General features: G+C 37.4%; 2 long non-coding RNA genes across 2 annotated transcripts in view; both read left to right on the top strand.

Annotated features, from left to right (window-relative positions):
* Positions 1-60: 60 nt before the first annotated feature.
* Positions 61-4,941, top strand: LOC140601337 (uncharacterized). The gene is made up of 2 exons (XR_012004356.1): positions 61-781; positions 1,372-4,941. It is a non-coding gene; the product is annotated as an uncharacterized lncRNA (long non-coding RNA).
* Positions 4,942-5,846: 905 nt separating this feature from the next.
* LOC140601338 (uncharacterized) overlaps positions 5,847-24,034 on the top strand; it is a 34,230-nt gene continuing 16,042 nt past the window's right edge. The window contains exons 1-2 of the long non-coding RNA XR_012004357.1: positions 5,847-5,910; positions 16,398-16,436. This is a non-coding gene — a long non-coding RNA (uncharacterized lncRNA). The remainder of the gene's footprint in view (positions 5,911-16,397; positions 16,437-24,034) is intronic.

Genomic DNA, 24,034 nt, shown 5'->3' with positions numbered 1-24,034 from the left:
CAATCGTAGCCTAGGGGCCGAACCAACGGTCTCGCTGTTGGAGGGGGGTGACTTGGGGTGCGTACTGGGAAGCAAGTTATTTCGGGAAAGCCGGGAGGGAGAACGAGACAGAGGGGAAGGTCTGTTTTCGAAAGGAGTTCGCCCCGGTCATCATCTGTGTCCTCTCACCCGCACTCCTGGGACTACTGTTATTCCGAAGTTTGGGAAGACGGGACTCGTCGGACGGAAAACGGAGCCCGGCGGGGCGGGGGTGATGCCGGAGCACGGCCGAGGAGGGCTGCTCGGTAGCCGCGCGGGGCGGGCGCGGGGAAGGGCCCAGCGGGGCCGTCGGAGCTGCTGCGACGCTGGTGCCGCGGGGAGGTCGCGCTGCCCACCCCGCTGTCGGCCTCGGCGCCTCGGCCCCAGGGCTTGGACTCTCCCAGCCGGTAGCCGGCGCGCCGCACGGTGTGCGGGCAGCTCCACGCAGTGGAAAGCCGCGCGGGAGGGCGGCCCCGCCTGGCCCCTGCTCTCTGGCGCCTTATTCCATCCATACGAACTGAGTCACCTCCTCCTTGGCGTCAATCCTTCCCCGACCGCCGCGGGGTCTCCAGCCTCGGCCTGTATCCCCTCGCGCACTAGGCTCCAGTGGCGTTGTTAGCTTTCCTCGGAAAGCCGCATTAGTTAATCACCTCGGGGCCTCTGCGCTTAGCTCCTCGTTGGCCTGGAAAACGCGGACACCTTTCTCATCCTTGTCTCAGTTCACTTGTCCGCTCAGAGGACCCTCCCCTGACCACCCTGATAGGTACACCGCTCCACCTTCCTGCACTCCTCCAGTGTTGTGTCATATTTTTTTGTGTATATATATCAGCCGTATCACCAGTTTTCTTTCACACCATTTGTTAAAAGCTGAAATAACCGGGTTCGATTTTTCGTTTCCTTTTCCGCCAGCCCTTCTTCAGTAAATCCCCATAAAGGCAAGCCCCTTCCCCATCTTTATCTGTGCCCGAAAGTGGTGCCTAGCAACATAGTGGGCTTTTTTTTTTTTTTTTGTAATTAAGGCGAAATCTTGTTGAGTCTCAATTTCCTTTTTTATAACTTGGAAATAACTGCAGTTAATAGTGCAGCATGGGATTCTTGGGAAATTAAGTGAGATATCATATGTAAACATTAATAGTAAGCAAGGAATAGCCATAGGAGAAATGGTGGTGGTTAGTATTGCCTGTTCCCAGAAGTAAATCTGAGATGGCAACCTAAAATGGAATCATGTTGATCTAGTCTCGAGTCAATTTATTCATTTCTTGGTGATTTTCAAGAGTGGCCCTAGCTATTGCTGTTATAAATCTCTTTTCCCCTCTCCACCAAACCAATTTTCTTTCTCCTCTTTCTTGGCAGATGGTCCCGATTGCTGTTTCACTGAGAAGATAAACATCCAGCTCCAGCATCCTCTGCCATTCTTCTCAGAGTATTTGTACCATCCGTTGTGAACTGTTGTCAAGTATTTGAAGGAATGAGAGTTTTTTCTACCTTCTAAGTTGCCAGCCTCGACTTGCTGGCTTCATCTCACCTTCCTCCAGACCTCCTTCCCCTCCTATATACTAGGTTCTTCCTTTCTGCTTTGAGACTGAATGGAACTGACCTACCTGGGGAATTGGGAGAGAGATGGTTTTTGTTTATCCCTTCTCAAATGCTTTCCTTTTCCTCTACTCTTCACTGCTAAACTGCCCAGACAAACCTTTTCACTTTTTCCTCCCTGACCTCCTTGATAAGCTCTCTCTTTTCTCAGTATTTTTTTTTTCCTCGAGCTCACCGCTACACAAGAAAATTCTGACTTACTCTCACCTGTAAAATTCTCCCTTGACATTGCCCTGGTAAAATAATTCAGTCACACCTTCTCCCTTTCTGGCTCATTTAGCCGTCTATGTGGGTGGGTATTTGCCTCAGGTTTTATCCTCAACCTCTTTTTCCTTTACCTGCTGTCCTGGGACAACACATTACAATTTCCCCTCTCCAGCCATAATCTGCCTCATAAACTCTAGCTTCACATTCCCTCCAACCACCAAGACAGCATCATCCAGAGGACTCATTACCTCCAAGCAACATACTAAAAAAAGTGCATTATTTCTTTTCAAAATCAACTTTATTCCCTTTGACTCCTCTGTTTTTTGTCAGCATTACCTTATGTTTGTCAGCATTACCTTAACTCCTAGCTACAGCTACCACTTCTCCATCCTTATCTTTTGTTGAGTAACTTCTATACCCAACATGGGGCTTGAACTCAACACCAAGATCAAGAGTCTCTTGCCCCACCGACTAAAGTTGGGTATCCCTCCATCCTCATCTTTAACTTACCTGCAGGACTCTCAACCCTTTATCAAATGCCTCGACTCCACTAACTTGTTTACATTGCTACCCATCTCCATCCTTCCCAAGATCCTTTTGCTAATTCAACTGCCTTCATTCACTCCCAGAATATTGATGTTCCTCAGGATTTTGTCCTCATCAGTATCCCTAGGGATACAGATTATCTTCTCCCTTTTTTATTCATCTTCCACATGTAGTCAAACATCAAGTTCTATTGAGTCTAATTTCCTAATGTCCTAATGTGGCTTTTTACTTCTGCATCCTCATCATTTGTAGCTTTGAGATATTTCTAAGATAATTGCTTCTCTTACCCCTACAGTGCCACCAAATGAATCTTTATTCTCCTCAAAAGGTTGTTACAGTAATTAAATGAGGTAATCTATCTAAAGCATTCAACATAATGCCTGACGACATAAGAGTTATTATCCACTGATCAGAAATAATCATACAAATAGCAAACTATGTTGTACACCTGAAACTAATATGTTATATATCAATTATACCTCAATTAAGAAAAAATAAAGAACCAATTACCCCCCCATTACCTACAGCTTCAAATCATAACTCTCAGCTGGATTGTCTGCCCAGTGTAGCAACCCATCACAATCCCCCCACCCAAAGACTGGACACTTTCACATTTTTAGAGTGAAGTGAGCATAGTTCACACATGTTTTTTCCTCTCCTGGAATGCCTTTCTTTGTCCAAAGCCATTCAAATCCTCCCCTTTCTTCAAGTAACAAGTCCCAACTTTTCTGATACCTTCTAAATCTTGGCCTGCATTCTTCAGTATGGTAAATCACCAACTGTATGTAGCTTTTAAAATTAAATAAAATTAGAAATTCAGTTCCTCAGTTCTACAGACCACATTTCAAGTACTCAGTAACCACATGTGATTAGTGGCTACTGTGCTAATCCATCACTGTAGAAAGTTATTTTGAAAAGTGCTGATCTAGAACGTGACCACAGTACAGTTACCAGCCAATCCTTGAACTGCTATAGGACCTCTGTGTTAAGTCATTTAATTCCTAAGTCTCTTCTTGTTTAACTTCTCCAGTTTGTTTACTCAATTAGATTGTTAGCTCCTAGATCCGGGCTGACTTTTCTTTTTCTCCCATATGACAATCAGCATAGAAAAAGTGCTTTAGGTATTTGTTAAAGGAAAGAGCATAATAAGAGAAGAGCCTTCAGGGCGCCTGGCTAGCTCAGTTGGTAGAACATGTGACTCTTGATCTCAGGGTTGTGAGTTCAAGCCCCATGTTGGGTGTAGAGATTACTTAAAATCTTTAAAAAAAGAGAAGAGGCTTCAAATTTACCCAAAGAGAAAAATAGTACTTGTAAGGGCAGAGAGCTCTACGTTCCCTCCATAGTTTGTATTGGCCCTTCCTATAGTGCATAATTGCTTTAAGCCTTTATGATTTCTCAGAGGAGAGTCTCTAGAAGCAAAAGGGGGAAAAATCAGTTTTCAGAGCAACTGCAAATTATTTTTCTGTGGTTGCATTTTCACCACACAATAAAAAAGAATTCCTACAAAAACACAAAACCCCACTCCAGTATCAAATGAACTCCTGCCCCCATACTCTGTTTAATCTGGAGAACCTCTCATTTGCGGTCCTTCTGGACTTTGCTCTGGTCCTGCTTTTCATTTTAAATTTGATTCTCTGTCACATTTATGCAACTATTAATTGAAAGAAAAGGAAAAGAAAACCTTTGTCTTATGACTAAAATACATATTCATCATAAGGAAATTAGAAAAAGAAATAATACATAAATTATAATCTCATGAAATCCCAGAAACCAGAAAAAAATTAATTTTAACATTTTAACATTTGGAGTGAATTTCCAGAGTTTTTCCTGTGTATACGCATATACCCATATGTGCATTTTCATAAAAACTAGGTCTTTTTATGTACATTTTGTAAACTGCTTTTGTGGTCCACTTCACAACTTTTCTCTAACAGCAACAAAAGTTTTTAGGACTGCCTTTTTTTTTTTTAATGTAATCTCAACACTCAACATGGGGCTTGAACTCACAACCCCAAGATCAAGAGTCACAAGCTCTTTGACTGAACCAGCCAGGCACTCCAGAACTGCTTTTGACATCTTTTGAAATGTTTAATAGCTGTTGCACATTACTAGAACTTAGCACTCACCCTTATTCAACATATCTCATATTTATATTTTTCACTTTCATTTATTCTTTGAAATCTGAAACTACATAGAGGCAAGATAGAAAAAGTCAAAATTTCATCTTTCCAATTTGAGAATTTATTTTAAAAACTGCTTTAAAAGTGTACTGTTATGCAAAATACATTTTTGATAACGGTAAGAAAGACTTTATAAAAAAAGACCTTGAGGAAAAGAGCTTGTTAATTACTTACTGTTCTAGCTCACAGCTAACATAAAAGTCAGAGTAAACTGACAAAATGTGTAATGAAATACTGAATTACACAAAATAGTAGTCCTCATCTCGTAAGTCAATTTTCATCATTTTCAAATAAAAAAAATCTCCACACATTTCTGGGAATTGTTGCTAAGACCAGTTTAACAAATGAGTAACAGTACAACCACAAGCAAAAAAAAAAAAAAAATACTGTGAATGTTTTCCACTTTGTTTATGTCTTCTGTATGGTTTGGGGCAGATTGCCACTTAAATGCCTCTTTGCTGGCTGGCTAGATGATACTTACCTGCCATTATGACCTGCTGTTAGGAATTGGATGGGCAGTGGTGACAATAACTTTTTCTTCTGTATCCACTACCCCTGTGTTTCAACCCCACTAATGTTTGTCAAAAGACAGCCTCTCTGTCACTAGCAAAACCTAACCCCAGTGTAGCCTTCCTCACTTTTGGAGGCCAGGGCACTTTGATTGGTTGCCCACCAATTAAGCTACCCCCTTATATATCTCTGTAAGTATGGTATGCAGGCTTTGCCCTCATATATGGTACCAAACCTGTATGGAAGTATTTATACCTTTTGGATCTGTTCTTCACCTCCCTGTGTTTTACTGGCCCAAATCTTTTTCCTTCTGGAATCTGGGGTGTCTTTCTATACTTTATTTCCTGCTCACTCTTTTGTGTACTTTACTGGGTATAGCAAGAAGGGTGCTAACACTGAAGTAATTCATTCAACTCCTCCCAACCTAAGTTTCTTTATCTATAAAGTGAGAAGCTTGCAATAGGTGACCTTTTAGGTCCTTCCAGTTTTAAAATTATAGAGATGCCAAGATTTATTAAGCTGCATGTGAGGTGTGACACAACCAAACAGGAATGAACATAGGCACCCTCTCCACTTTTGAAAGCTTTGAGTCTGAATCATTATTTCCTCATGGAAATGCAGTGTTGTTGTTGGTTAGGTTTTGTTTTTGTTTTTGCTTTATTTATCCCTCATTATAATAGTAACTACCTACCATTTATTGAGTGCTTACATTATGCCAGGCACTTTGCTTTAAATGTGATTATCCAAAGCAACCTTTTGGAGTAAATATTATTATATTTGTCCCCATTTTACAGATGAAGAAACTGAGGTGTGACGGGGTTAAGTAATTTCTCCAGGATTACACGAATAAGACATGGTAAGAGCTTGAATTTGAATTTTTTTTAAGATTTTATTTATTTATTTATTCATGAGAGATAGAGAGAGGCAGAGACAAGCAGAGGGAGAAGCAGGCTCCATGCAGGAAGCCCCACGTGGGACTCGATCCCAGGACTCCAGGATCGCGCCCTGGGCCAAAGGCAGGCGCTAAACCGTTGAGCCACCCAGGGTCCCCGGAATTTGAATTTGAATCTGTCTGACTCTAAGTCCATAAGCCACTATGCCTCAAAAAGCCAAAATTACACTTTGTACTTACTTGATAAGTACAAGATTTCTGCTAGAACAGAGGCTCATTTACCCTAGGTTGTGTGGTTTGGTATCAGGAGCTCAGGGCTAAGAGGCACAAAAATTGTAATTAACACTTCTACTTATCAACTTTTCAACTTTAGGCAAGAACTTAAACAAGCAGCCTTTCTTTTTTTTAATAACAATATCTGTTCTACCTACCTTGAAGCATTGTTGAGAGAAACATACATATATATATTTATAAAGTAATATGAATATACTTTATATAATAAATGTATACATTTCATTAGTAAATATATAAGAGCATGTGCATATATACATTATATATGTAAAGTGCTCTATAAACCATTAAGCCCTATAAGAACTTAGGGTGCTATTATTTCCTCTTATTATGTATGCATTTGATTCATCTGTTTATGCATCTGTTCAGAGTCTGGGCTGTAAATTGCTAAAATACAAGATTCATGACTTTTGACAACTTTGGGGAGATTCCAGGTAGTAAACTAAGCTAATGTTTTAAAATGGCCTTTTAAGGAAACTTTCAGTTCAACTAACATGAAGTAATCCCATTCCTCTAGGTTGTCCCTAAAAAGCCCTAGAAATAGTACAAAAAACAAGCATAGTAATAGTTTGGAAGGTAGAAAGAAATTGTGCTACATAGGAATCTGGATACTTGAGGAATGATACACAATGATAAATTTCCAGGTTTCTTTATTTCCTCTTAGATCTCAAACAGGGCAATACAGAATCCTCCAATGCAGCATTATGAACAGGCACAAATAATAAAAGCTCCAAGAAAAGTCTGTTTTCCCTAGACAAAGGATGGAAAAAAGAGTAGCCTCACAATGGAGAGCCTTATTGGCAATTCTGTCCTACTCCGGCCAAATACAGAAAAACTACACCCTCTAATCCTAGCATGGTTTCAGCAGAGCTGAGCAAGGAGTTAATTTTCCATTCAACCCTCCCTAATGATGTACATGAGAGGCAGCATTCCAGTTCCCCTGCAGGATGGTTTTGGCAGGGCTGGAGTGGGGAGCTGACCTTCCATCTCCTGCCTGGCAAAAGCAGGTGGTGCTCCAGTTTCCCCAGCAGGCAGTATCAGCAAAGAGAGGGGAGCTGAGTTTATACCCTGACTCGGATGCAACAAGACAGAGTTGGTGCCCCACTTTCACTGTGAAGTTGCCAGTGGAGTAAGGGGGGAGCTGAACTTCCACCCCACCCATTTGCAACCAGGCGGTGTGAGTCAGTGCTTCACTTTTGCCAAGGTGGTATTGGCAGGGCTCAGAGAGAAGCTAAACATACACACCCAGCAGCCCATGTGCTAAATCTCAACAGGAAACTTCCTGCTTTAAAAGTAAATTAAAAAATTGATTGATTGATTGATTGATTGATTAAATAGAATCCAGAGCTCCATAATCTAATATCTAAAATGTTCAAGATACAAAAAAAAAAAAATCACTCATCCAAGAACCCAGAAAATCACAACATGAATGAGAAAAGACAATCAAAAGATGCCAATAATGAGATGAATCAAATGTTGGAATTCTCTGATAATTATGTTAAAGCAGCTATCATAGAAATACTTCATCAATAATTTACAAATACTCTTGAAACAAATTGAAAGTAAATATTTCAGCAAAAAAATGGAAGTTATAAAAACATTATATAGGAATTATAGAACTGAAAAATATATAAGTGAAATAAAAAAACCTACCATAAGGGCTTGATAATAGAGTGAAGATAACAGATGGTAGAACTTGAGGAACAGACCAATGGAACTTACTCAAGCTGAATAACTGGATAAAATTGTCTAGAATAAAATGAATGGAATCTCAGACTATGGGATATTAAAGTAACAATCATATCATTGTAGTCACTGGAGGAGAGTGAGAGGAGAACTGAAAAAATACTCAAAGAAATAATATCTGAAAACTTCCCTAACTTGGCAAAAGACATAAAACTGCAAATTCAAGAAGTTAAATTGCAAAAAAGACAAGCCCAGAGGAATCCACTCCAAAACATACAACAGTTAAACTTCTGAAAACTAAACACAAAATATTTTGATAGCAGCCAGCAAGAAATGGCATTACTTATAGGGGAACATCAATATGAATCATAGCAGATTTCTCACCTAAGGTCCTATGGAGGCCAAAAGAAGTGGCACAATATTTTTCAAGTATTAAAAGGATTGTCAACCCAAAATCCTATGTCCAGTGAAATAACCTTCAATGATAAAATGAAGATCAAAAAAATTCTCAGATGGGGCAGCCCCGGTGGCACAGCGGTTTAGTGCCGCCTGCAGCCCGGGGCGTGATCCTGGAGACCCGGGATCGAGTCTCACTTCGGGCTCCCTGCATGGAGCCTGCTTCTCTTTCTGCCTGTGCCTCTGCCTCTCTTTTGCTCTCTCTGAATAAATACATACATACATACATACATACATACATACATAAATAAATAAATAAATAAATAAATAAACAAATAAATAAATCTTTAAAAAAAATTCTCAGATGAAGGAAAACTAAGAGAATTTGTTGCACCAAAAAAGAATTTTTTTTTAAGTGGGCTCCACACCGAGGTGTTGTTTTTTTTTAAGTGGGCTCCACAGGACTTGAACTCATAACCACTGAGGTCAAGACCTGGACACTTAACTGAATGAGCCACCCAGTTGTCCCAAGAATATTTTCTAAACAGAAAGGAAAATGATGAAAGAAGAAAACTTGGAACATCAGGAAGAAAGAAGAACATAATAAAAAATATTGGTATATACAATAGACTCTTGAATTTTATAAATTCCTAAATTGATAACTGAAGCAAAAATTAGAACACTATTTTATAAGGTTCTAAATGTATGTCGAGTAAATATTTAAGACAATTATACTATAAACAGGAAGGTTAAGGACATAAAGGGAGTTAAGGTTTCTATATTTAACATGAACTTGTAAAATAGTGACACAGTAGTCTGTGACACATATACATAGTGTAATACCTAGAGCAACCACTAAAAAAACTATACAACAGGTAAAATTAAAAAGTACTAGAGATAGGAGATCCCTGGGTGGCTCAGCGGTTTAGCGCCCAGGATGTGATCCTGGAGTCCTGGGATCAAGTCCCACATTGGGTTCCCCTCATGGAGCCTGCTTCTCCCTCTGCCTCTATCTCTGCTTCTGTCTCTGTGTCTCTCATGAGTGAATAAACAAAATCTTTTTTTAAAAAAAGTACTATGATAAAGAGGAAGTGGGGAGTTACTGTTTCGTTTGAGATTAAAGATGCTAGACATGGATAGTGATATTTGTTTTTTTTTAAGAATTTATTTATTTATTCATGACAGACAGAGAGAGAGGCAGAGACACAGGCAGAGGGAGAGAAGCAGGCTCCATGCCGGGAGCCCAATGCGGGACCGATCCCAGGTCTCCAGGATCACACCCTGGGCCAAAAGCGGCGCCAAACCGCGGGCCACCGGGGCTGCCGGGATAGTGATATTTGCACAACATTGTGAATGTACTTAATGCTCCTGAATTATATACTTAGAAATGTTTTAAAATGGTAAATTTTATGTTGTGCATATTTTACCAAAAATAGGTAAATTTAAAAAACATAAATGGTGATCCATTTTGCAATATATATCAAATCAATACATTATACACCTTAAACTTACATAGTGTTAAATGTCAATTTTATCTCAAAGTTGGGGGAAACTCTATAGATAAATCAAAATAGAATTTTCAAAATAAAATTCTTTTAGATTTTATTTATTTATTTGATAGAGAGCCAGAGAGCACAAGTGAGGGAAGTGACAGGCAGAGGGAAAGGGAGAAGCAGGCTCTCAGTTGAGCAGAGCCTGACCCAGGGCTTGGCTCCAGGACCCTGGGATCATGACCTGAGCTGAAGACAGATGCTTCGCCAACTGAGCCACCCAGATGCCCCTCAAAATAGAATTTTCAAAAATGTTCAAGTAACACAGAATGGCAGGAAAAAGGAAACTACAGAAATGGAAAACAAAAAGTATACACAGAAAACAAAATAGCACATTTAAGTTGTAACATATCAATAATTGCATTAAATGTTAATAGCCTAAATACACCAATCAAAAGGTGAAATTGGCAGAATGGATTTAAAAATGTGACCTAATTATATATGATGTCTACAATAAGCTCATTTCAAATATGTTATCGGCAATGAAAGGAATTTAAAACCAAATATCATATGAACATTAAAGAAATGTGTGCTGCCATGAGTGGCTGACTTTATATTAATATCACCTATAGAAGACTTAAGAGCAAAGAAAATTACGAGAGATAGAGATGGCCATATTGTGATAAAAGGGTCAATTCACCAAGATGACATGACAATTCAAAATAGGTATGCACCAGACAACAGAGCTGCAAACAAAATGTGAAACAAAAACTGAAAGAACTAGAAGAAATAGACAAATTCACAATAATAGTTGGAGACTTCAACACAACTGATGGAACAACTAGACAGAAAATCAGCAAGGATATAAAAGAACACCAACAGGGGCGCCTGGGTGGCTCAGCCGTTGAGCTTCTGCCTTCAGCCCAGGTCGTGATCCCAGGGTCTGGGATCGAGTCTCACATCGCATTCCCCACAGGGAACCTGCTTCTCCCTCTGCCTGTGTCTCTGCATCTCTCTCTGTGTCTCTCATGAATAAATAAATCTTTTTTAAAAATAAAAAATAAATAGAAGAACACCAACAGCCAGCAGGATCTGGTCAACATTTATAGAATACTTCACCCAATAACAACAAAACACATATTCTTATCAAGTGCTCATGGACATATACCAAGATAGACCATTTCCTGAGTCATAAAACAATTCTTGGGCAGCCTTGGTGGCTTAGCGGTTTAGCGCTGCCTTCAGCCCAGGGCGTGATCCTGGAGACCTGGGATCGAGTCCCATGTCGGGCTCCCTGCATGGAGCCTCCTTCTCTCTCTGCCTGTGTCTCTGCCTTTCTCTCTCTCTCTCTCTCTCTCTCTCTCTCTCTGTGTGTGTCTAATAAATAAATAAATCTTTTTTAAAAATAAAAATAATAAAACAATTCTCACTCAAATAAAATTATACTATGTTTTCCATGCACAATGGAATCAAACTAGAAATAAATAACAGAAAGCTAATAGGAAAATCTCTAAATACTTGTAACTAAACAACACATTTCTGAGTAATGCATGGTCAAAGAAACTCTCACCTAAAGGACCTCAGAAAAGAAGTGCAAAACAGACTCAAAGCAAGCAGAGTAAAGAAATAATAAATATAAAAGGAGACATCAATAAAACTGAAAATAGAAAAACAATGGGGAAAATCTATAGAAGAAGATTAACCTCTAGCAAGACTGACAAAGAATAAAAGAAGACGCTAATTAGAAATACCAGGGATGAAACAGGAAATATCACTACAGACCCTGCTGACATCAAAAAGCTAACAAGGCAGTAGTACTTCAACTCTATACGTATAAATTCAACAATTTAGATGAAATGAACTATTTCCTCAATAAACACTTAACTACTACAACCCACTCAATATTAAGTAGATTATTTGAATGGTTCTAAGGCTTTTAAGGAAATTGAATTCATGATTTTGGAACTCTCGAGAAAGAAATCTCTAGACCCACATGGTTTCACTGGAAAATTCTGCCAAATCTTTCAACGGTAACTAATGCCAATTCCATACAACTCTTCCAGTTTAAAATATGAGAATGCTTCTCAGCTCATTCTCTGAAGCTAGTCTTACCCTGACCACAAAACCAGATAATGACAGCCAAAAGAAAATTATGGACCAATATCTCACGAATTTAGTTGCAAAAAATACACAATCGTAATTGATTCCAGCACTATATAAAAAGATTCATGTATCACAATGTAGAGGAGTTTGTTTCAGGAATACAAGGTTGGCTCAGCGTTCAAAAGTCAATATAATCAACCATATCAACAGGCTAAAGAAGAAAAATCACATAATCATATGAGTTGCAGAAAAGACATTCGATAACATTCAATACTCATTCATGATTAAAAGCCTTAGTAAGCTAGGAATAAGGGGTAACTCCTCAACTTGTTAAAGAATATCTACAAAAACCTACAGCTAACACAGCTACTGGTGCCAGCCTAAATGCTTTTCCTTAAGATGTCCTAGAATATCTACTCTCACTACCTAGTGAAGTGGCAGAAAGTTCTAGCCAGTTCAGCAAAGCAAGAAAACTAAAAGGCATGGCCTACAGATCAGGAAGGAGGAAATAATTTTGTCCCTATCTGCCAATGACATTAGTGTCTATATAGAAAATTCCAAGGAATCTATATACACAATCCCAGAACTTAATAAATGAGTTCAGCAAGGTCACAAGACACAAAATCAAATCACAAAAAGCAATTGTATTTCTATATACTAACAACATCAGTTGAGGAAACAAATGTAAAACACAATGTCATTTATAATGCTCCAAAGAAAAATGCTTAGGTATAAATATTATGAAATATATACAGGATCTGTATTCTGAAAATCACAAAAAACTGATGAAAGAAAGAAAAGAATATTTAAATAAATGGATAAATATATTGTGTTCATGAATTGGAAGACTCAGTATAATAAAGATGTTAATTGTCCTCAATTTGATTAATGCAATTCTGATCAAAAATCTCAGCAAGGTATTTTGTAACACAGGCAATTTTGCTGTAAAATTAATATGTATAAGTAGAAGAGCTATAATAACTAAAACAACTTTGAAAAAGGAGAATAAAAAAGGAGGAGTCACTCTGTCCAGTTAAATCTCAATATATAACGAGTAGCCACGATTGTATGGTATTGGCACAGGAATATACACATAGATCAATGAAATAGAATAGAGAAGCCAAAAATAGGCTGACACAAATATGCCCAAGTGATTTTTTTTTAAAGTGCAAAAGAAATCAATAGAGGAAGGATAGCCTTTTCAGGAAATAGGTTCATAAAATAATTGGGCCTCCCAAGAAAATCTTAATGTAAGTCTCACACTTTTTACAAAAATTATCTCAAAATAGATTACTGACTTACATGTCAAACAGGTAAGGTAAACTATAAAACTTAAAAATAGGCAGAATCATTGGGACTTAGCACTGAGCAAAGATATTTTAGATTTGACACCAAAAGCACAATCCATAAAATGAAAAATTGATAAGCCGAACTTCATCAAAATTGAGAACTTCTGCTCTGTGAAAGATCCTGTAAAGAGAATGAAAAAGACAAACTATAGAGTGAGAGAAATCGCAAACTGCGGATCTGCCAAAGGACTTGTATCTAGACTATGTAAAGAACTCTCTAAAGTCAACACTAAAAAATCAAACAATCCGGTCAGAAAAAGATAAAGGATGTGAACATACTTATCACTGAAGAGGGTATACAGATGACAGATAAGCACATACAATGCTCACAGAAGTTTTATTTGTGATAGTCCCCGAAAGAAAACAACACCAATGTCCTTCAAAGTTTACTGGTTAAAAAAACAAAACAAAACTAACAAAACTGTGGTATAGTCATACATAGAATATTACTCAGCAATAAAAAGGAATGAACTATTAATACACACAGTGCCATGGATGACTTTTAAGGAAATTATACTGAGTGGAAGAAAAAAAACCAGTCTCAAAAGCTTCTTTTTATATTACATTCTTGAATAATAAAATTACAGAGATGGAAAACAGATTGAAGGCTGCCAGGGATTGACAATAGTAGAAGGGACACTGCTGTGGCTGCAAAAGACTTACATGAGGGATCTTTGTGATGGAACTCTTCTGTATCTTGACTGTGGTGGCCACACAAAATTGCATAGGAATTTGCATGAACACGCACACAAGTGCTTGTGAAACTCATGGAAACTTAATACATTCAGTGAATTGCACCAGCATTAATTTTCTACTTGCAATATTGCATTATGAAGGATCTCTCTGCATTATTTCTTAAAACTGCATGTGAATCTACAATTATCTCAAAAAGTTTTTTTTAATTTGCTTTTGAGGATAATTATGATAATGAAAGGGAAAGGCAACCACTCCTTTCATGTCCACAATTATATCTACAGACACTTCTCTTTGTTTTTAGGTTTACTTTTTCCAGTGATTAATTCTGAGTTATGTTTAATACCCCTTTTTCTCTCCTCTCCATTTTTCCTGTCAAATAATCAGTAGATTATTTGGAACTGATGCAAGATTATTTAGAGTTACATTTCAGTATAGAGTATAGAGACTTGTGGTTCTCAAACCTATGACTGATCTTCCTCATCATCCCAAAGGCAGGGAGAGCATTATACATGTTGGGTACTCTCTAGTAGAGAGCACACGGAAAGTCTGTAAAGAGTGTGTTTTTATTGCTACAAAAGACAAATGCCTCCATTATTAATCCTCTAAGTCACCTATGTGTTGAAATGAGTGGGGAGATTTTTCGCTTGATTCATTCTAATAGCTCCCTTTGCCGTTGGTTGAGAATCCAGCATTACTCTTTTCTAAAAACAGTCATGGCTTATTAGAATTCAGAGAACATAGTGTTTACCAATAGGAATAAAGGTCAGAATATGAAGAACAACCACATAATTGATTACAAACATTTGAAAGGAATAGTAACATATGTCTTTGGCAAGTACAATATTGTTTTGTGCTTCTGTACCTTAGCGTATGCTATTCCGTCTGTCTGGAATGCCTTCTTTCCATGTTTCAAATTTTGCTTAGGTGTCTGTGAATCCTTCTGACCCATTTATCCTACAGATATAATCATTCCCTATGCTGTATTACTTCTATAAAGAGTACATACTTCTATTATGGCATATAAGATGGAAAGAAACAGTACAATATAGTGATTAAGAACTTGAACTCTGACACCCACCTGAGTTTGAATCCTAGCTCCACTAGATGTGTGACAGTAAGTTGTTTAACCTTTTGTTAAATAATTCAACTACCTCATCTATAAAATGGCAATAGTAGTAATATCTTATTAGGTTATTGTAAGTATCAAATTAATATATGTAAAATGCTTAGAAGAGTACCTGGCATATAATTAGCATGACATAAATATTAACTGTTATCTTTATTTTTATGTTTATTTCACTTAATTAGACCATAAGCTACTTGAGGGCAGTACAAATTATCTATTGCTGTATTCAGATTATTCCAGAACTTAATGACTAAAACAGCAAATATTATCTCATGGTTTTTGTGGGTCAGGAATCTTGGAACACTTGGTTGAATCCTCTGGTTCAGTGTTTCAATCAAGACTGTATGCAAGGTGTTACCTAGGCTGGTAGTTATCTGAAAGCTCAGCTAGGGAAGGATTATGTGTTTGCTGGCAGGATTAAATTCCTCATGGATTATTGGACTGAGGCCTCAGTTCCTCAGAGGCCACCCTCACTTTCTTGCCACTGGGCTTCTCCATTGGGAAGCTCACAACATGGCAGCTGGCTTCCATCAAATGAACAAGTGGGAGAGATTGAGCAGGACAGAAGTCGCCCTAGTTTTATAACCTGATTTCAGAAGTGACATCCCTCCCCTTTCCTGCATTGTTTGTTAGAAATGAGTCACTAGGTCCAGCCCACATTCAAGGTGAAGGGATTACACAAGTGCAAGAATAAGGGGAGACAGAATTATTAGGAGCCATGTTAGAAGCTGCCTACCAATTATTCCCATTCCTCCCATATGCAAAATATACTTATTTCCTCCCAAAGTTCCCAAAAATCTCATCCCAGTATAGGCAGAGACTATATTTTATTCATATTTATAACTGCAGCCACTTTTTTTTTACTGATTTGATCAAAAGAAATAGGGTAATATTCTTTGTAATGAAAGGAAGGTAGATGATCTCCTGTCACTAAAACTTAAGCTATATGAATAAAATTCTATAAATAAAAATGTAATAAAGAACAAGATTTTGGGGGGGTGCCTGGGTGACTTAGTTAAGTGTTCAACTTTTTATTTCAGCTGAGGTCATGATCCCATGGGTCGAGATTGAGCCCTGCCTTGGGCTCCATGCTCAGTGTGGAGTCTGCTTGAGATTTTCTCTCTCTCTCTCTCTCCCTCTGCCCCTTCCCCCACTTTCATGCATTCACAAGCACGCTTTCTCTCTCAAATTAATGAATCTTTTTAAAAAAGAGAACAAGATTTCCTTTAGCTGTTATTTTGAATACCTCAAAATTTTTGGAGAATTTAGTAACTACACAGATTTTAAGCATTCATCATTTTATTTCATTTCCAGATTTGATTTGAGTGTGAAGATGTTTCAAGAAATCAGAAGGTAAAATCTTACATCTTAAATTTCTATAAGCTCTTCCATATATTGTTTATCTTCTCTGTTTACAGTTGGATTCATAATAGCAAAAGATGTAGACATTTTAAACTCCTTTTTCCAAATCAACTCCTGATCATGGATGTCCAATAAGGTACAACCAACTAAAACACACCATTGTATTGAAATAGAACTTTTCCCATCCAACTGTGTATGGGGCATTTCTCCAATCTAACTGTAGGTGCATTCACCTGTAATGCAGAAAGAACACAATAGGTATATGCTATACCATGTGACTCTTTGTCTCTATCCTTCTTCTCATCATGCACATTTTTCTGAAACCTAAGCAAAAGCCACAGAACCAACTGCTTTGCCCTGGAGCCTCTCCTTAGATCTTTAGCAGCCTGTTGGAACAGGACATTTGAAGAAGGGATGGGGAAGGGGATTTTTTTATGACGTGCTGAATTCAATGCCATCAGAAAAACCAAAGGAATTGAACCTGGAGGTGACAAGGTATATATTTTGATGGCAAAATAATTAAAATCCATTTTTCTTGTTCCCAGTCCAGTGGGCCAGAAAACATATTTTTCTTTTTATAAGCTATGGGATCTTAAGTTTTTACATTTATTTATTTATTTGTTTGTTTGTTTGTTTATTTATTTATTTATGAAAAAGAGTGAGGGAGAGAGAGCAGGAGCTGGGGGAACAGGAGAGGGAGAAGCAGGCTCTCTGCTGAGCAGGGAGCCTAATGTGGGACTCAATTCCAGTGTCCCAGAATTATGACCTGAGCAGAAGGCAGACACTTAACTGAGTGAACCACCCAGGCATCCCTTAACTTAAGTTTTCAGATATAAATTATCTAAATAACAGGAGGTTTTCAAATTATCAGGCTAAAAATCCTGGCACTCTGGTTTTATTTACTCCTGCCCCCAAATTTATTTTAAATTTATTTATTTATTAAAAATTTTTTAAATTTATTTATTTATTTTAAATTTATTTAAATTTATTTATTTATATTTATATATATTTATTTATATATATTTATATATTTATTAAATTTATTTATTTATTTTAAAATAGGGATCTTTAAGTTACTATTGTTATCTGCGAAGAGGGAGAGTTTGACTTCTTCTTTGCCAGTTTTTTTTTTAAGATTTTATTTATTTATTCATGAGAGACACACACACACAGAGAGAGAGAGAGAGAGAGGCAGAGCAGGAGGAGAAGCAGGCTCCATGCAGGGAGCCCGACATGGGACTTGATCTCGGGTCTCCAGGATCACGCCCTGGGCTGAAGGCAGATGCTCAATCGCTGAGCCACCTGGGCTGCCCTTCTTTGCCAGATTGAATGCCTTTTATTTCTTTTTGTTGTCTGATTGCTGAGACTAGGACTTCTAGTACTATGTTGAATAGCAGTGGTGAGAGTGGACATCCCTGTCGTGTTCCTGATCTTAAGGGAAAGGCTCTCAGTTTTTCCCCATTGAGAGTGATATTCGCTGTGGACTTCTCATAAATGGCTTTTAAGATATTGAGGAATGTTCCCTCTATCCCTACACTTTGAAGAATTTTAATCAGGAATGGATGCTATATTTTATCAAATGCTTTCTCTGCATCTATTGAGAGGAACATATGGTTCTTGTTTTTTCTCTTAATGATGTGATCTATCACGTTGATTTTTTTTTATGAGTGTTGAACCACCCTTGCATCCCAGGGATAAATCCCACTTGATCATGGTGAATAATACTCTTAAGTACTGTTGCATCCTATTAGCTATTATCTTAGTGAGATACATTTTGCATACATGTTCTTCAGGAATACAGGTCTATAACTCTCCTTTTTAGTAGGGTCTTTGTCTGGTTTTGGAATCAAGGTAATGCTGGCCTCATAAAATGAGTTTGGAAGTATTCCCTCCCTTTCTATCCTTTGAAACAGCTTTAGTAGAATAGGTATTATTTCTTCTTTAAACGTTTGGTAGAATGGCCCTGGACTTTTGTGTCTTGGGAGGTTTTTGATGACTGCTTCAATTTCCTAACTGGTTATTGGCCTGTTCAAATTTTCTATTTCTTCCTGTTCCAGTTTTGGTAATTTGTGGGTTTCTAGAAATGCATCCATTTCTTCTAGATTGCCTAATTTGTTAGCATATAGCTGCTCATAATGTTTTTAAAACTGTATTTCCTTGATATTGGTTATCATCTCTCCTCTTTCATTCGTGATTTTATTAATTAGAGTCTTTTTTTTTCTTTTTAATAAGTCTGGCTAGGAGTTTATCTATCTTAGTTATTCTTTCAAAGAACCAATTCCTGGTTTTGTTGATCTGTTCTACAGTTCTTCTGGTCTCTATTTCATTGAGTTCTGCTTTAATCTTTATTATCTCTCTTCTTATGTTTGGTTTAGGCTTTATTTGCTGTTCTTTCTCCAATTCCTTTAGGTGTGAGGTTAGCTTGTGTATTAGAGTTTTTTTTCCATTTTTTTTGAGGGAGGCTTGAGGTATTGTATTTCCCTCTTAGGAACCGCTTTTGCTGTATCCCAAAGATTTTGAACAGTTGTATTTTCATTTTTGTTAGTTTCCATGAATCTTTTTAATTCTTCTCTAATTTCCTGGGTGGCCCATTCATCTTTTACTAGGTTGCTCTTCAACCTTCATGCATTTTTCTTCCAAATTTCTTCTTGTGATTGAGTTCTAGTTTCAAAATATTGTGGTCTGAAAATACGCAAGGGACAATCTCAGTCTTTTGGTATTGGTTGAGACCTGATTTGTGACCCAATATGTGGTGTATTCTGGAGAATGTTCCTTCTGCACTTGAAAAGAATGTGTATTCTGTTGTATTTGGATGGAATGTTCTGTATATATCTGTGAAATCTATTTGTTCCAGTGTATCATTCAAGGCCCTTCTTTCTTTGGTGATGTTCTGCTTAGAAGATCTGTCATTTGCTGTCATTTGCCATGTTACAGTCTATTAGTGTATTATTATCTAAGTATTTCTTTACTTCAGTTATTACATGATATTCTTGGCAGCTCCCAGATTAGGGGCATAAATATTTATAATTGTTAGGTCTTCTTATTGGATAGATCCTATAAATATAATATAGTGTCCCTCTTCATCTCTTACTACAGTCTTTGGTGTAAAGTCTAATTTATCTGATATGAGGATTGCTACCCCAGCTTTCTTTTGAGGACCATTTGAATGGTAAATGGTTCTCCACCCCTTCATTTTCAGTCTGGAGGTGTTCTTAGGTCTGAAATGAGTCTCTTGTAGACAGCATATAGATGGGTCTTGCTTTTGTATCCAGTCTGATACCCTGTGTCTTTTGATGGGATCATTTAGCTCATTCACGTTCAGAGTAACTATTGAAAGATAAGAATTTAGTGTCATCGTATTACCTATACAGTCCCTGCTTTTGTGGATTGTTTCTTTGGGCTCCCTCTTTCTTTTACAGGGTCCCCCTTAATATTTCTTGCAGAGCCAGTTTGGTGGTCACACATTCTTTAAGTTTCTGCCTATTCTGGAAGCTCTTTATTTCTCTTTCTATTCAAGTGACAGCCTTGCTCGATAAAGTATTCTTGGCTGCATGTTCTTCTCATTTAGGACCCTGAATATATCCTGCCAGCCCTTTCTGGCCTGCCAGGTCTCCGTGGAGAGGTCTGATGTTAATCTTACATTTCTCCCCATATAAGTTAAGAATCTCTTGTCTCGAGCTGCTTTAAGAATTTTCTCTTTATCATTGAAATTTGCAAGTTTCATTATTAAATGTCAAGGTGTTGAATGGTTTTTATTGATTTTTTGGGGGGGGTCCACACTATCTCTCAGATCTGAACGCCTGTTTTCTTCCCCAGATTAGGGAAGTTCTCAGCTATGATTTGTTCAAGTATACTTTGTGGTCCTCTCTCTCTCAGCCTCTTGGGGAATCCCAATTAGACGCATATTCTTCCTTCTCAAGCTATCATTTATTTCCCTCTTCACAGATGACATGATACATTGAAAACCCAAAAGACTACCCCAAGATTGCTAGAACTCATACAGCAATTCAGCAGTGTGGCAGGATACGAAATCAATGCACAGAAATCAATGGCATTTCTATACACTAACAATGAGAAAATGCTGTGCATCACTTGCCATCAGGGAAATACAAATCAAAACCACAATGAGATACCACCTCACATCAGTGAGAATGGCGAAAATTAATAAGACAGAAACAGCAAATGTTGGAGAGGATATAGAGAAAGCGGAACCCTCTTGCACTGTTGGTGGGAATGCAAACTGGTACAGCCACTCTGGAAAACAGTGTGGAGGTTCCTCAAGAAATTAAAAATAGAGCTACCCTATGACCCAGCAATTGCACTACTAAGTATTTACTCCAAAGATACTGATGTAGTGAAACGCCAGGACACCAGCACCCCAATATTCATACCAGCAATGTCCACAATAGCCAAACTGTGGAAGGAGCCATGAAGTCCTTTGACAGATGAATGGATAAAGAAGATGTGGTATATACATACAATGGAATATTAGTCAGCCATCAGAAGAGACAAATACCCACCATTTGCTTCAATGTGGATGGAAGTGGAGGATATTATGTTGAGTAAAATAAGTCAATTGGAGAAGGATAATCATCATCTGCTTTCACTCATACATGGAAAATAAGAAATAGTGAAAGGGATTATAAGGGAAAGGAGGAAAACTAAGTGGGAAAAATTAGAGAGGGAGACAAACCATGAGAGTCTTCTAACTCTGGAACACAAACAAAGGATTGCAGAAGGGGAGGTGGGTTGGAGGATGGGGTAACTGGGTGACAGGCACTGAGGAGGGTACTTGATGGAATGAGCACTGAGTCTTACACTGTATGTTGGCAAATTGAATTTAAATTAAAAATGCAAAAAAAAAGATACTAGTGTTACCTTTCATGAGAAACTATGAAAGATTTTATTCACAAAAGAATCAAACATTGTATTATAGAAAAACTAGTTCTGTTCATAGACCACCATTCTCCTGAAATAGATTCTAGAAATCTCCTTGCAGTGCCCACTTATTAAATCCAGTCCCTTTCTTGTGCTGCTCACTACCTACCTGTTTATTCTCAAAACTACTTCCTAGCATGAACTTTCAGTTCTAATCTAAATCACTCTCCTCCTTTTCTCTACTTACATTGTTGTCGCTCCTAATGCCCTTCTCTCAATCCCTTGAAGCCTGATCCTATGCCTCAGAGCCCAGACGATTTTTTCCTCAAAGCCTCCCTACATCATGAGAGCTGTCCTGGAGCTCTCTTCTGTGGATTTATCTTATAGAGAGAATTTTCAGTGCTTAATTTTTTTCTTAACCAAATACCCTCTGTTTAGTTATCATATAACATTTTCGTGAGTAGGACTGTGGCTGTGGCCTCAAGATATTTGTTTTGCAATTTTAGACCTTTGGAGATTAATGGATTATGAAGTACCAGCTATTCCTACAGATGCTGTATGATGCTACCAAATGGTGGTAAACAATGCTGCATATTTTTGATATTGAAGGGTACATGAGGAGAAGAATGTGTTTTTTCCAAATTAAATACTGAGTTTCTGCATGACTTTATATCAAACTTAGATTTTCAAATCACAGTACTTAAATAAACTAAAGCAACTTGCAATTACACAGTCACCTAAAGGCAGTATATCTTTAGAGCATCATACTACAAAGTGTATGTGTGCTTGTGGATGTACACGCATCTGTATGTTTGTATTCTATGATATATATGGATTTCTTTCCTTGTGACTTCTTAATTATTTCTAAGCCTATTTAATTTTCAAATATTCTTGAATATTTACTAAAACTAAGTCCGTTTGTGGGCACTTTGCCAAGTTTGCTACTTATTCTGGCAAGAATTTTATGCAGCTACTCCTGAGGCTCAAAAGGGAAAAAAAAAAATCTGCATGCTTCTGAACTAAATTGCACTGAGAGTAGAAGAGTAGCAGGTTTTTTCACCCTTCTTTGGATGGCTTCTCACATAATTTGCCAATCTCTTTTTTATTTTGCTCTCCATCCATTTCTCCATATATGATATATAAAACACTGTTTTATAGTCAGCAGAGAAAATTACTTGTCTATTTTCCACCAAACAGAAGATAGTGCTAAGGCACTTAGGAAAATCTATTTTAATTTTACCCTCTGCCATGACCATTCAGGCAGGAAGCCAATTTGGCAATTTTTACTTACTGACATAAGTTACCAATTTAATAACTCTTGCCAGTTTCCCCTGGCAAATTATAGTGTGTGTGTGTGTGTGTGTGTGTCTGTGCACGCGTGCGTGTGTCTTGGTTAAGTAAGTTGTTTCATACTAAATTTAAAGCTACAGTATCCCTTTCAGGAGAAGAGAAAAATAGCTGGTTTTATCACACTCCATGACTAAACTGTAGGTTTCTCTTTAATTTTTTCTTTCTTGCACCTCTCTCAACTTAGCACAAGTGTTTAAGTAGTACAGTAGTACTGAATTAAAATTGTTTATAATTTTAAAAATTATAATGTGTCAGGGTACAGACTATTACAAAAAGTTCTAGGGGCACCTGGCTGGCTCAATCAGTGGAGCATGCAACTCTTGATCTCAGGGTTGTAAGTTCAAGCCCCATGTTGGGTGTAAAGATTATTTAAAAAATAAAATCTTTAAAAATATTTTTAGGTGTCTTCCCCTTATATTAATTACCATTAATATTAACCATAATTTTATAAATTTCATTTGTTAGAAATGAAATTTTTAAGACTAATACATAATTAGCAGTTTGGCAAATTATATTTTAAATATTTGATACTGAGGGTTTAAGACAGTGAAACTCCTTAATCTCTTAACATATTGCCCTTATACTCACAGAAAAAGAGAGAAGGGCTGTATCTCAGGTAGTCCATGTTCTTTGCTATCACCTGAGCCCCAGTTCTTTCTTTAGAATTAATGAAGTGCCTAAAAATAAAAAATAATTAATTAAGTGCCTAAAATCCATGACTCAACATACTATAGGAGAAGAAGTGATAAAATATTGATCTAATAACTCCCAAGAATGAACTAACAGTTTCCTGGATTGGTCTTCCTCTCTCAATATCTAGCCCTCTGGACCCAGAATGAGTTGAGAGTAAATGTCATGATAGAGTTACTATACTAGTTTTGATAGAGTTTACAGAGTTTGATGATAGAGTTTTATATTAGTTTAATTGCTATGTAGCAAATTATCCCAAAACTTAGCAGCTTAAAACAGGAAACATTAATCATACTTTCTGAGGCTTAGAAGTCCAAGAGGGGCTTACCTGCGTGGTTCTGGCTCAGCATCTGAAAAACAGATCATTCTTTTAAATATATACATAGAATTACAAACAAGTAAGCACATTTTATTTTACATGAATGTTACACTCAATCAGAATGTATCATGTATTTCATTATTTCAAATGATTTCTGATCTTTTTATCTTTATCTTTGAAGTATAATTAACATACAATGTTATATTAGTTTCAGGTGTACAACATATTAATTTAACAATTCTATACATATTCAGTGCTCACCCTCATAAGTGTAGTAACTATCTGTCACTACATATTAACTATATAGTTAATATCATTAACTATATTCCATATGCTGTACTTTTCATCTTTG

The sequence above is a fragment of the Canis lupus genome, chromosome 12 (assembly GCF_048164855.1).
Source record: "Canis lupus baileyi chromosome 12, mCanLup2.hap1, whole genome shotgun sequence".
Lineage (NCBI taxonomy): Eukaryota > Metazoa > Chordata > Mammalia > Carnivora > Canidae > Canis > Canis lupus.
This window is presented reverse-complemented; position numbering and strand designations above follow the sequence as displayed.